Source organism: Manis javanica, chromosome 1 (genome assembly GCF_040802235.1).
Source record: "Manis javanica isolate MJ-LG chromosome 1, MJ_LKY, whole genome shotgun sequence".
In the NCBI taxonomy this organism is placed as follows: domain Eukaryota; kingdom Metazoa; phylum Chordata; class Mammalia; order Pholidota; family Manidae; genus Manis; species Manis javanica.
Window position 1 is genome coordinate 163772596 of NC_133156.1, and position 13993 is coordinate 163786588.

Consider the following 13993-nt stretch of genomic DNA (forward strand, 5'->3'; position numbering starts at 1 on the left):
TACAATTCAGTGCCCTTAATTGCATTTACAATGTTGTGCAACTATCACCATTATCTATTTTGAAAAGTTTTTCATTACCCCAAACAGAAACTCTGTGCACATTAACCAAAAATTGCTCATTCCCCACTCCCCTTAGCCCCTGGTAACCTCTAATCTACTTTCTAGCTCTATGAATTTACCCATTCTAGATATTTCATATAAATGGAGTCATACAATATTTTTTCTATTTTGTCTGGCTTATTTCACTTAGCATAATATTTTCAAGGTTCATCCATGTTGTAGCATGTATCAGGGCTACATTGTTTTTATGGTTGAGAAATACTCCATTATATGTGTATACCACATATTGTTTATCCATTCATCTGTTGATAAACATTTTGGTTGTTTCACCTTTTGGCTATTGTGAATACTGCAATGAACATTGGTATACAAATATCTGTTTGAATTCCTGCTTTCAATTATTTTGGATATATATCCAGAAGTAGAATTGCTGGGTCATATGATAATTCTCTGTTCAACTTTGTAAGTACCCACCAAATTGTTTTGGTACAGTACTGCACCGTTTTACATTCCCACCAGCATTATGTGAGGGTTCCAACTTTCCCACATCTTCACCAACTGTTGTTATTTTCTGTTTTGTTTTATTTTTTTTTATTTTAGCCATCTCAGTGGGTATGAAGTAATATCTCATTGTGGTTTTGATCTGCATTTCCCTACAGACTATGTTGAGGATCTTTTCATGTGCTTGCTGGCCATTTTTATATCTTTTCTGGAGAAATGTCTATTCAAGTCCTATGCCCAGTTTTTAACTGGGTTGATGGTCTTTTTGTTGTCAACTTGTAGGTGTTCTTTATATATTCTGCTCAATGTGAAATCTTTGTCAGATATATGGTTTACAAATAATTGTTCCCATTCTGTGAGTTGTCTTTTCACTTTCATGACAATGTCTTTTGATGCATAAAAGTTTTTAATTCTGATGAAGGCCAATTTATCTACTTTTCTTTTGTTGCTCATGGTTTTAGTGTTATATCTAAGACTTCATTACCAAATCTAAGGTCATGAAAACTTACCTCTATGTTTTCTAAGAATCGTTTGGTTTTAGCTCTTATATTTAGCTCTCTGACCCATTTTCAGTTAATTTTTGCATATGGTATGAGGCAAGGGTCTGACTTCATTCTCTTGCATGTGGATACCTGGTTCTCCCAGCACTACTTATTGTAGAGTATTCCTTCCCCAGGAAATGGACTGAGCACCCTTGTCAAAAATCAATTGACCAGATACTAGAAAAAAGATGGCGGCGTGAGAGGAGAAACAGGCTTCCTCCTAAAACTGGATACAATTAGAAAATTTAATTGGCGCAACTAATCCTGAGAGAGCACAGGAAAGAGTACGGCGTCAGACTGCACACACCTGGAGAAAAGAGCAGACCTTACCAAACAGGGTAACGTACCAGAGCTGTGGCTCTGCGGGACCCGAGCCCCTCCCCCACCCCAGCTCACCGCAGGAGGAAGAGAAACAGAGCAGAGAGGGAGTGGAAGACTTGGGACTGCTGAATACCTAGCTCCAGAGATCTGTGCTGGGAGCACAAACCTACATTTCATGGTGCTTTCATGAGACTCGCATGACTACCGGGTTGGAAAGTCAATACAGGCAGAGTTCCTGGGGAGACTGGGATTCCGGCTGCTTGTGGAAAGCAGGAATCCATATCTGGCTGCTCTGGGACAAAAACATACCTGTGTGACTGGCTCAGGCAGTGGAGACAGGCACAGCAGCCAGGAGGCAGGGAACAGCTCTTTCCTCCCCCAAGGCACCAGTACCGCTCCCCTGCAACCACCGACATTGCTTCAGGGCCTGAGCAGCTCCAGAGATTACAGTTTCTGGACACTAGAGGACGCCATATACAAACATGAAACACAGAATGAACCTTGTCCACAGTAAAATTGTTACTACAACTCCCGAGAAAGATTTAAATGATATGGACCTCGTGACTCTTTCTGAAGGGGAGCTCAAAATAAAAATCATCAACATCCTAATGGAGGTACGGAAAGACATCCAAGCACTCAGGAATGAATTCAGGTCGGAGATCCAATTGTTGAAGAGCACGATGGAGGGTATTAAAAGCAGGTTGGATACAGTGGAGGAGACAATAAATGAAATAGAAACTAGAGAAGAGGAATACAAAGAAGCTGAGGCACAGAGAGAAAAAAGGATCACTAAGAATGAAAGAATATTGAGAGAACTGTGTGACCAATCCAAGCGGAACAATAATCGCATCATAGGGATACCAGAAGAAGAAGAGAGAGAGAAAGGGATAGAAAGTGTCTTTGAGGAGGTAGTTGCTGAAAACTTCCCCAATCTGGGGAAGGACATAGTCTCTCAGGCCATGGAGATGCACAGATCTCCCAACACAAGGGACCCAAGGAAGACAACACCAAGACACATAGTAATTAAAATGGGAAAGATCAAGGATAAGGACAGACTGTTAAAAGCAGCCAGAGGCAGAAATAAGATCACATACAAAGGAAAGCCCATCAGGCTAACATCAGACTTCTCAGCAGAAACCTTACAGGCCAGAAGGGAGTGGCATGATATATTTAATGCCATGAAGCAGAAGGGCCTGGAACCAAGTTGACTTTATCTGGCAAGATTATCATTTAAATTTGAAGGAGGGATTAAACAATTTCCAGATAAGCAAAAGCTGAGAGACTTTACCTCCCACAAACCATCTCTGCAGTCTATTTTAGAGGGACTGCTATAGATGGAAGTGTTCCTAGGGTTGGATAGCTGTCACCAGAGGTAGTAAAATCACAGTAGGGAGGGTGGAGCAGCTGATTGTGGGGCAAATGCAAAATTAAATTGACTATCCCCAAAGTCAATCAAGGAATAGACAAAAAGCACATAATTTGATACCTAATATATAAAGAATGAAGAAGGAAGAAAAAGGAGAAGAAATAGAAAAGAACCTTTAGATTGTGTTTATAACAGCATACTAAGTGAGTTAAGTTAGACTCTTAGAGAGAGTAAGGAAAGTAACCTGGAACCTTTGGAAACCATAAATCTAAAGCCTGAAATGGCAATAAGTACATACCTATCAATAATCACCCTAAATGTAAATGGACTGAATGCACCAATCAAAAGACATAGAGTCACTGAATGGATAAAAAAACAAGACCCATCTATATGCTGCTTACAAGAGACTCACCTCAAACCCAAAGACATGCACAGACTAAAAATTAAGGGATGGAAAAAGATATTTCATGCAAACAATAGGGAGAAAAAAGCAGGAGTTGCAGTACTAGTATCAGACAAAATAGACTTCAAAACAAAGAAAGTAACAAGAGATAAAGAAGGACATTACATAATGATAAAGGGCTCAGTCCAACAAGAGGATATAACCATTCTAAATATATATGCACCCAACACAGGAGCACCAGCATATGTGAAACAAATACTAACAGAACTAAAGGAGGAAATAGACTGCAATGCATTCATTTTAGGAGACTTCAACACACCATTCACTCCAAAGGACAGATCCACCAGACAGAAAATAAGTAAGGACACAGAGGCACTGAACAACACACTAGAAGAGATGGACCTAATAGACATCTATAGAACTCTACACCCAAAAGCAACAGGATACACATTCTTCTCAAGTGCACATGGAACATTCTCCAGAATAGACCACATACTAGGCCACAAAAAGAGCCTCAGTAAATTCAAAAAGATTGAAATCCTACCAACCAACTTTTCAGACCACAAAGGTATAAAACCAGAAATAAATTGTACCAAGAAAGCAAAAAGGCTCACAAACACATGGAGGCTTAACAACATGCTTTTAAATAGTCAATGGATCAACAACCAAATTAAAATGGAGATCCAGCAATATATGGAAATAAATGACAGCAACAACACAAAGCCCCAATTTCTGTGGGACTAAGTGAAAGCAGTCTTAAGAGGAAAGTATATAGCAATTCAGGCATATTTAAAGAAGGAAGAACAAACCCAAATGAATAGTCTAACGTCACAATTATCAAAATTGGAAAAAGAAGAACAAATGAGGCCTAAAGTCACAGAAGGAGGGACATAATAAAGATCAGAGAAGAAATAAAATTGAGAAGAATAAAACAATAGAAAAAATCAATGAAACCAAGAGCTGATTCTTCGAGAAAATAAACAAAATAGATAAGCCTCTAGCCAGACTTACTAAGAGAAAAAGAGAATCAATACACATCAACATAATCAGAAATGAGAAAGGAAACATCACGACGGACCCAACAGAAATACAAAGAATTATTAGAGAATACTATGAAAACCTATATGCTAAGAAGCTGGAAAACCTAGAAGAAATGGACAACTTCCTTGAAAAATACAACCTTCTAAGACTGACCAAGGAAGAAACACAAAATCTAAACAAACCAACTACCAGCAAAGAAATTGAATAGGCAATCAAAAAACTACCCAAGAACAAAACCCCTGGGCCAGATGGATTTACCTTGGAATTTTATCAGACATACAGAGAAGATATAATACCCATTCTTCTTAAAGTTTTCCAAAAAATAGAAGAGGAGGGAATACTCCCAAACTCATTCTATGAAGCCAACATCGCCCTGATACCAAAACCAGGCAAAGACCCCATCAAAAAAGAAAATTACAGACCAATATCCCTGATGAACGTAGATGCAAAAATACTCAATAAAATATTAGCTAACTGAATTCAAAAATATATCAAAAGGATCATACACCACGACCAAGTGGGATTCATCCCAGGGATGCAAGGATGGTACATCATTTGAAAATTCATCAACATCATCCACCACATCAACAAAAAGAAGGACAAAAACCACCTGATCATCTCCATAGATGCTGAAAAAGCATTCGACAAAATTCAACATCCATTCATGATTAAAACTCTCAGCAAAATGGGTATAGAGGGCAAGTACCTCAACATAATAAAGGCCATATATGATAAACCCACAGCCAACATTATACTGAACAGTGAGAGGCTGAAAGCTTTTCTTCTGAGATCAGGAACAAGACAGGGATGCCCACTCTCCCCACTGTTATTTCACATAGTACTGGAAGTCCTAGCCATGGCAATCAGACAAAACAAAGAAATACAAGGAATCCAGATTGGTAAAGAAGAAGTTAAACTGTCACTATTTGCAGATGACATGATATTGTACATAAAAAACCCTAAAGACTCCACTCCAAAACTACTAGAACTGATATCGGAATACCGCAAAGTTGCAGGATACAAAATTAACACACAGAAATCTGTAGCTTTCCTATACAGTAACAATGAACCAATAGAAAGAGAAATCAGGAAAACAATTCCATTCACAATTGCATCAAAAAGAATAAAATACCTAGGAATAAACCTAACCAAAGAAGTGAAAGACCTATGCCCTGAAAACTATAAGACACTCTTAAGAAAAATTAAAGAGGTCACTAACAAATGGAAACTCATCCCATGCTCTTGGCTAGGAAGAATTAATATCGTCAAAATGGCCATCCTGCCCAAAGCAATATACAGATTTGATGCAATCCCTATCAAATTACCAGCAACATTCTTCAATGAATTGGAACAAATAGTTCAAAAATTCATATGGAAACACAAAAGACCCCAAATAGCCAAAGCAATCCTGAGAAGGAAGAATAAAGTGAGGGGGATCTCGCTCCCCAACTTCAAGTTCTACTACAAAGCCATAGTAATCAAGACAATTTGGTACTGGCACAAGAACAGAGCCACAGACCAGTGGGACAGATTAGAGATTCCAGACATTAACCCAAACATATATGGTCAATTAATATTCGATAAAGGAGCCATGGACATACAATAGGGAAATGACAGTCTCTCCAACAGATAGTGCTGGCAAAACTGGACAGCTACATGTAAGAGAATGAAACTGGATCACTGTCTAACCCCATACACAAAAGTAAATTCAAAATGGATCAAAGACCTGAATGTAAGTCATGAAAACACAAAACTCTTAAAAAAAAAACATAGGCAAAAATCTCATGGACATAAACATTAGTGACTTCTTCATGAACATATCTCCCCAGGCAAGAAAAATAAAAGCAAAAAGGAACAAGTGGGACTATATCAAGCTGAAAAGCTTCTGTACAGCAAAGGACACCATCAGTAGAACAAAAAGGAACCCTACAGTATGGGAGAATATATTTGTAAATGACAGATCCGATAAAGGCTTGACATCCAAAATATATAAAGAGCTCATGCACCTCAACAAACAAAAAGCAAAGAATCCAATTAAAAAATGGGCAGAGGAGCTGAACAGACAGTTCTCTAAAGAAGAAATTCAGATTGTCAACAGGCACATGAAAAGATGCTCCACATAGCTAGTCATCAGACAAATGCAAATTAAAACCACAATGAGATATCACCTCACACCACTAAGGATGGCTACCACCCAAAAGACAAACAACAACAAATGTTGGCGAGGTTGTGGAGAAAGAGAAACCCTCCTACACTGCTGGTGGGAATGTAAATTAGTTGAACTATTGTGGAAAGCAATATGGAGGTACCTCAAAATGCTCAAAATAGACTTACCATTTGACCCAGGAATTCCACTCCTAGGAATTTACCCTAAGGATGCAGCACTCCAGTTTGAAAAAGACAGATGCACCCCTATGTTTATCACAGCACTATTTACAATAGCCAAGAAATGGAAGCAACCTAAGTGTCCATCAGTAGATGAATGGATACAGAAGATGTGGTACATATACACAATGGAATATTATTCAGCCATAAGAAGAAAACAAATCCTACCATTTGCAACAACATGGATGGAGCTGGAGGGTATTATGCTCAGTGAAATAAGCCAAGTGGAGAAAGACAAATACCAAATGATTTCACTCATCTGTGGAGTATAAGAACAAAAGAAAAACTGAAGGAACAAAACAGCAGCAGAATCACAGAACCCAAGAATGGACTAACAATTACCAAAGGGAAAGAGGTTGGGGAGAATGGGAAGGTAGGGAGGGATAAGGGAGGGGAAGAAGAAAGGGGGTATTATGATTAGCATGTATAATGTCGGGGATGGGGGAAAGGGGAGGGCTGTGCAACACAGAGAAGACAAGTAGTGATTCTACAACATCTTACTATGCTGATGGACAGTGACTGTAATGGGGTTTGTTGGGGGGACTTGGGGTAGGGGAGAGCCTAGTAAACATAATGTTCTTCATGTAATTGTAGATTAATGATAACAAAAAAATTTAAACAAACAAACAAATAAATAAATTGACCATAGATGTATGAGTTTATTTCTAAATTCTGTTTAATCCCCTTGTGTGACAGAGAACTCACTCCTTCTTAAGTCAACTCCTTCCAGATTGGATAAGCTTACATAGCTTTCCTAAAATGGAACTGAAATCTGCCTTCCCTGGATCCTTCCCTATTATTTTCTGTTCTCTCTGTGGTTCCATGGAGAACCTCTCCTCCCTCTGGCTCCCAAAACTCTGAGGGATTTGGTGGATCAGATGTCACATTCCTCTACTCCCAAACAACCCCAGTCTGCTTTCCCCCATGGAAAGAAGTAATATTTATTAAGCACCTGCTATGTGCCAAGCTCACTCATTTTCTCATTTCACACTCATCAGCACCCACAGAAGTAAGTACAAATATTATCCCTGTTTTACATATGAGAAAACTGAGGCTCCAAGAGGCTAAGTGACCTGACTGAGGTCAGACGCCAGACTCCAGAGCCCACACCTTTCTAATACACCAGATTAAACCTTGCCAGCTTTTCTCACTTCTTCTACCAAGAACAGTTTTGAGTTTGTTTAGCATGTCTGAAGGTTAGAGTTCTCTGTAGCTCACAGAGGAAAAACCTGTCCAGAGAACACATGGCTGGCAATGAGGCAGAGCTGAGATCAGCACCCCAGTTGCCAGATGCAAAGAAGGAGAGCAGTTTAGCCAGATTATAATGCCCCTTGCTAGCTGTCTCTGCTTGTGCAAGGCAGGCTGCTTCTCTGAGCTTATGTTTCCTCATAACTGATATGTTTACAGATGATAAAATTGGACTTTCATTCAAGATGGCAAACCAGGTACACACTTGAACCAACCACCCCACTCCAAACACTTAGAAATGACAAGAAAACACTAACACAAGCAAAAGACCAGGGAAGAGGTACCCAGTGGCAAGGGCTGAAGCCCCCACACCTTCATAGGAGGCTAGGGCACCCTAAATGCATGAGATCAAGAGCACTCGCTTTCATAAAGCCCTGACCAGGTGCACATGCAAGAAATACCCTCAAGTGATGATTGATTCACAACCTCTTCATGCAGTTCCCCAAAACTTCCCAGTTGAAAGAACTCACATCTGAGGAAAGAGAGAATAGGAGCAATCTAAAAAGGGTTTCACAACATATATGTTAAATGAACCAAAGAGATAATGGAAGGAATAACTACCATAAGCAAGAATAGGAGACTATGAAACAAAAACAGGCCAGTATGAAAGAACTCAGAGCTCAGATATAAATGTATAGTTGCTAGAATAAAAACATGAGAGATACAGAAATGAAGACCCAGAGCTGGGAAGGAATTTAACAAGGTCATATCAGATTTTAGTGGCAGACATGGAACTAGAATCAAGGCTGAACTCACTAATTAGGCTCTCCAAGGAGAGTGGATGTTCAGGTTGTCTTTCCCTCTTTCTTCTCTTTTCTCTCCCTGAAGTGTAAAACCGGCTCTGAAATGAATTGCACAGCCCCTTCCTGGATGAGAGACAGGGTTTCTATTCCTTGTGAGGAAAGGATGAGAGTAAGTTTCTTTTCGAAATGGAGAGCTGGCAAGCCCTCTCCTCTGGAACTTGAATCAAATTTAACAGAATCTTAATATCCAAAGAGAGGTTGGTTAAGTGAAGCCCAGAAAAGCAGCCAATAGAATTGCCTCTTACATATTGGTCATTGGATGTTGGTTTTTGTCTTAACTTCTCTGAGCCTCAGTTTCCTCATCTGTGAAATCAGTTTAAGAGTCCCCATCATGGGCAGATATTTTGAGAACTAAGTGGAAATTGTGTGTATAAGACATTCAGCACATGATAAATGTAGGACACATGAAATATTTGGTGAAAGAGGTTACTGGGACCATGGACAGAGGCACAGAGGTCCAGGTCGGGGTCAGGATTTGAAAGAACACTCTAAAAATTCTAGCTCACTCACCATCAGCAGAACAAAAAGGCATCCTACAGTATGGGAGAATATATTCATAAATGATTTATCCAATAAGGGGTTAACATCCAAAATAAATAAAGAACTCACATGTCTCAACACCCAAAATACAAATAGCCCAATTAAAAAATGGGCAGAGAATATGAACAGACACTTCTCCAAAGAAGAAATTCAGATAGCCAACAGGCACATTAAAAGATGCTCCACATCGCTAATCATCAGGGAAATGCAAATTAAAACCACAATGACCTATCACCTCACACCAGTTAAGATGGCCAATATTGAAAAGACAAGGAACAACAAATGCTGGCAAGGATGTGGAGAAAGGGGAACCCTCCTACACTGCTGGTGGTAATATAAATTAGTTCAACCAAGTGGAGAGCAATTTGGAGGTTCCTCAAAACACTAAAAATAGAAATACCATTTGACCCAGGAATTCCACTCCTAGGAATTTACCAAAAGAAAACAAGATCTCTGATTCAAAAAGACATATGCACCCCTATGTTTATTGCAGCACTACTTACAATAGCCAAGAAATGGAAGCAAGCTATGTGTCCATCAGTAGATGAATGGATAAAGAAGATGTGGTACATATACACAATGGAATATTATTCAGCCACAAAAAGAAAATAAATCCTACCATTTCCAACAACATGGTTGGAGCTGGAGGTGAAATAAGCCAGGTGGAGAAAGACAAGTACCAAATGACTTTCTTCATGTGCGGAGTATAACAACGAAGCAAAACTGAAGGAACAAAACAGCAGCAGACTCACAGAACCCAAGAAGGGACTAGCGGTTACCAAAGGAGAGGGGTGGGGGAGGACAGGTGGGGAGGTAGGGAGAAGGGGATTGAGGGGCATTATAATTAGCACTAACAATGTAGGTAGGTTCTGCGGCAGTACAGCACAGAGAAGACAAGTCATGACTACGGCATCTCACTACACTGATGAACAGTGACTGCAATGTGGGGGGAGGACCTGGTAATATGGGTGGATGTCGAAAAACCACACTGTTGTTCATGTGAAACCTTCATAAGATTGTATATCAATGATACTTTAATAAAAAAATTAATTTAGGTTTGAAAAACAAAGAATTCTAGCTCACCCACCATCCTGGACTGCCTTGGTGGGTAATGAGCTCAGGCAAGCCTTCCCTCCAGGCATTCGTCCAGTGCCCTCTGCCCCAAGCTGCGCACGTGCCTTGTGCCCCTCTTCTCTCTCAGAAGGCTGCCTGGGGGGATCTGGGGTAGGGGAGATCACAGGGGCTGTTTCCACAGCTTTGGGCAGCCCAGCCCACTCCTCAGAAGGCCTCAGGGCCCTGGCTCTCGCTCTGCTGGCACATGAAAGCCTCAGAATGGGTCCCACCTGGGCTCAGCCAACATTCTATGACAGCAGGTACCACGCTGGGGCCATGTGTGCAGCGTGAACTAGTACGTGCCCAGCCCTGTGGTTCCCATCGTCCTTAGAGTAAAAACCCAAACCCTGAGCCCTGGGCTGCACCTCTCCCACCTGTCCCCACCACTCTGTTCTGCCTCACTCCCCTCCCTCCTCACTGGATCTCAACACCCTGGGCACATTCCTGCCCCAGGGCCTTTGCATGAGCTTTCCCTCTGCCTGGAACACTCTCCCCCAGCTATCATCAAGGATAGTCCCTCTCCTGGTGCCCACAACCCAGTCTCTCTCCCTGAGGAGAGTCCCTGCACTCACCCAGGGTCTACAGCCAGCACCCAAGTCAATGGCCCTGGAGCCGCACACCAGCCAGGGCCTCCCTGGTCTCCCCCGTCTTCCTGGCACTGTCTTCCTGGGCCTCAAGCACCACCCAGCCTACCGGTCACACCCCATGCTCTCCTCCCCACCAAGGGGTGATGAAGGACTGATGGTAACGGAGCATTTCTGGGGGTGTGTGCAGCCTAGGACCCTTTCAGTTAGCTTTGAGCAGCCGTGGCTGGAGGACAGGCAGTGGGGTGACAGCCGCAGAAACAGCAAGGAGACAGAAAGGAGGTCAGAGCCGGTGATGAGAAAGGGCGAGGAGAGAGGGAAGAGGTGGCCGCAGGAGCAGGATGACCTTGGGGCCAGGTGACCCCGGTGGGCAGGGGAGGCCTTTCTCTCTTTACATCTCAGAACACTCCTTTGCTCAAACACCCTCTGTGACTCCCCATTGCCTTCCAGATTTTCTAACTCCTTGTCCTGCATTCCACCTTCTCTTTCTAGTCAATCCATCCAAAGAAACTGAGGCACACCAGGAATAAGTAATTTTCCTCCAGGGGAAATTAGGGCTAAATCTTTAAGTGAAGTATGAGCTTTTCTTGTGGACATGAGTAAAATGGGGATAAAAATAATTCCAGGCAAAACACCCAATTGGAGAAGGATAGTCTCTGCAACAAATGGTGCTGGGAAAACTGGAGAAACACGGAGAACAATAAAACTGGACCCCCTACCTTATACCACTCACAAAAATTAAATGTAAGACCTGATACCCTAAAACTTCTAGAAGAAAAAAACATAGGTCAACTCAAGATTGGTCTCAGCAAGATTTTTTTTACAGAATGCCAAAAGCACAAACAACAAAAGCAAAAATTGACAAATGGGACATCAAACCCAGAAGCTTCTGCACATCACAAGAAACAGTCAACAAAATGAAACGGCAGCTGATACAATAGGAGAAAATGTTTGCAAACTATATGTTGGATAAGGGATTAATATTCCAAATATGGAAAATACACAATGTAGTAACAAAAATAACCAATCTGATTTAAAAATGGGAAGAATAGACATTTTTCCAAAGAGAACATCAAAATAGCCAACAGGCACACGAAAAGATTCTCAACAACAGGGAAATGCAAATCTAAACCACAAGGAGAAACCACCTGACACCTGTTAGAATGGCCATTATCAAGAACGCAAGAGACAAGTGCTGGTGAGGACATGGTGAAAAGGGAACCTTCATACACTGTTGGTGGGAACGTAAATTAGTCCAACCACTATGGAAAGCAATAGAGAGGTTCCTCAAAAAATTGAAAATAGATCTACGATATGGTCTAGTAATTCCACTTCTAGGTATGTACCTGAAAGAAATGAAAACAGGATTTCAATGAGGTATCTACACTCACATTTATCACAGCATTATTCACAATAGCCAAGATACATAAACAGCCCAAATGCCCATCAAGGGATGAATGGATAAAAAAAATGTACATACACACAGTAGAATAATATTACACAGCCATGAGATAGGATGATATCCTTTCATCTGTGACAACATAGATGGACCTAGAGGGCATTATGCTAAGTGAGACAAGTCAGAGAAAGACAAGTATTATACAATGTCACTCATATGTGGAATTTTTTTTTAAGTCAAACCTGTTAAAAAAAATAAGTAAAATGGTGGATACCAGGGGAGGGGAGTGGAAAACTGATATTTAAGGGTACAAACAATTAGCAGAAAAGCCATAGAGATCTCAATCTTGAGTGTATTGAATATAGTTGATAATATTGCACTATCATGTTGTAATTGGTCAATATTGCTTCAGTGGCAATCGTATTACAACATAAATATATCAAAGTAACACTGTACTGTACACCTTAAACTTACAAATTGTAACATGTCAAATTTGGCAAATAAGCAACAAATATTGAAAAACAAAATTGCAGGCAGAGGGAACAGTAAAAGCAAAAGTCCAGAGGAAAGAGTCAGCATGAATATTTGCAGAACCCTGGAAGAGGGTAGAGAGACTTGCTCAGGAGTGCTGGTAGGAAAGATTCTGAAAGTGGTTCTGGGGTGAACACATTGCAGGGTAGAGAAATGGGGATCTGGAGACTAGGAAAGAGCCTAGATTATTAAGGAAGGAAGGTGGCCAGAACCAGTTTTGAGAACCAGAGTGACTTTAGCCTGGGGAACAGCGGCACCTCGTGGTGTATGTGTATGGAACTGCACCCTTTGTTATTGTTTCATTTAACATTTACTGGGAGCACATTTAGCGTTCCTAAGGATTCGACAGGAAAAGGGGATCATTTTTAACCCCTCCTTCCTATAAAGTTAATTGCTTTCTGCAATAATCATACAATTAAGCAAATATGATGACCAGAAAAGACATGCGGACAGTAAAAATGTATTCCCTTCTGTAATATAATAATGTAACTAATTGTCCAGTAACAAGTGAATTTCAATAAAACTGAAATATCTGCAAACAGTGCAATCTGGAAAGCCACGGAATCATATCGTTGCAGTTTTTTTGACTCATTTGTTTGAAAACAATTAAAAAACAAAGCTCGCATTTAATGGTGTTACTCCAATTCAGTAATATAAGTTCATGTATGAGCTAATACGTGCATTTACTGACTATATTTCATGGTTTGCAAAGCTTCACTGTCTTAATTTTAAATGCAAAATCTCCAAGTGGTCACACAGAATAACAAAATGGAAATAATTCAAGTTTCTGTCTTTATCTTTATAATCACTGTGCTCTCCTTGTCTATTTTGAATATCTGTCTGGCAGAGCTTGGAGACCCTCAGACAATCCCAAGCCATTACAAATTTACTCTTTAAAACCACTCTCCAAAGCTGAGTCTTGGTGTGTCAGAGTTGACTGTATAACTGAGGGTCCTCTGAATTAACTTCCATGCGGAATACAAAGTTCATTAAATATTATGATAATAAGAAGCTTACAAATAGACTACCATAATTCAACAGTAAATGGTGACATCAGAGTTAAGATCCTTACCTTAACACCAGTGCCAACTTGCAGTTTCAGCAATACACTCTCGGGTCCCCAAGGCGCGGTCTCCTCCTGCGTCCCCAGGCACCA